This window comes from Stegodyphus dumicola, chromosome 1 (assembly GCF_044657685.1).
Source record: "Stegodyphus dumicola isolate Sdum_Otavi_A_Nest chromosome 1, ASM4465768v1".
Lineage (NCBI taxonomy): Eukaryota > Metazoa > Arthropoda > Arachnida > Araneae > Eresidae > Stegodyphus > Stegodyphus dumicola.
This window is the reverse complement of record NC_140768.1, coordinates 15,009,694-15,011,131: the sequence shown is the minus strand read 5'-3', so window position 1 is coordinate 15,011,131 and position 1,438 is coordinate 15,009,694. Positions and strand designations below refer to the sequence as shown.

The window sequence follows — 1,438 nt, the reverse complement described above, 5'->3', positions numbered from 1 at the left end:
GAGAGCAAGTGCTCTTGCAGAATAATACTCTATTACCCTCGCTGCTCTGCAATAACAATTCCTTGCCTTAAAATTATTCGAATGCTGCTTTTAAAACAGTGACTGCTGTCAGCATTTTATATCTTCAGTCATACAGAAGAAATAAGCGTGTAAACCTCCAAGCGGCAAGGCCGTATATACGGCCTAGAATATTTTTTGCGATATCTGTAAGAACGTATATATACGAGCATGAATCCTCTAAGCGGCAAGGCCGTATATATACGGACTAGAACATTTTTTTTATATCTGTAAGAACGTATATATACGTGCATATTAAAATTGTGTCAAAGAAATTAAGGCAATATATCAAAAGAAATCAAATCCAGGTATGAAATACCAGGAGAGTTTTTACATTACAATAAAACAAAAATGATTTGTTCTCATAGTAGTTTTGGGAAATTTGTGCTTTGTTAGCGAAACCCTGACCGCTCAGAGGGTTTTAAGATCTTCTTTCTGACCGTTATTTCTTTTCTAGCAGGCTCGTTTCTCGTTGTCTCTTTAAAGTTTGTTATAGATCCTCTGTTACTGGAAACGTGTACTTGTTTCAGCAGTGCATTTACTAAAACTGGAACGATACAGAGAAAATGGCTTAGCCTCTGCGCAAGGATGACACGCAAATTCGAGAATCGTTATAGATTTTCATAATCTATATAAGAATACAAAAATTACAATTTCCAAACCTTTCTTAAGTCATCCGTGGTGGACAAAAGAATTCACCATCAGTGGAAAGAGCTTGTAGAGTCATTAAGTTATTTCTGAAGCAGGGCCTTCGGCAGGACTCGAACCTGGTCCTCTTGAATACGCACCAAGTGTGTTACTACTCTTTCTAACAGAAATGACGAAAAAGTGCATATGCCATTTCCATGTAAACACTTTTTCTTGCAAAACTGGTGTACTTTTTATAGGGTACTTTTTATAGGGTACTTTTCCGTTTTGCCGGAGCAGGGGATAAGTCGCCAGTAATGGTACAACTGATGCCAAACAGAAAATCCTCGCTGGTAACCATTTACGCCTTACTTTCAATTAAGTGAGTTAGGATGCAATCACACCGCTCACCCGAAGGCGAAAATATAGGAAAGGCAAAGTCAAGGGTTAAATTCATCCATTCTGATGAGGTTGCACTATCGAAGTAAAGCACTGCGGTTTTACATAATTTCTGAGTAAGCTATTCGTGCGAATTGAAATAATTCTTGCATTTTAACTTGTTTTCCAAATTAAGATTCAACTTGAAATTAATGTAGATAATGACTGAGAGAATTAGATTTTTGTAGCGTAGTTTACGTGAGATGAGATCACTTGGGGTCACGTGATATGAAACGGCGAATCAGATGTTGCGCCATGAAAGCATAGTAAGTTCTTAAATAAATGTCTTTTTACAAATTTATTGTCATTATTTACT

General features: G+C 36.9%; 1 non-coding gene across 1 annotated transcript; it reads left to right on the top strand.

Annotated features, from left to right (window-relative positions):
- The first annotated feature begins 574 nt into the window (after positions 1-574).
- Positions 575-680, top strand: LOC118192086 (U6 spliceosomal RNA). Its single transcript, XR_004758717.1, has one exon. It is a non-coding gene; the product is annotated as a U6 spliceosomal RNA (small nuclear RNA).
- Positions 681-1,438: the final 758 nt, after the last annotated feature.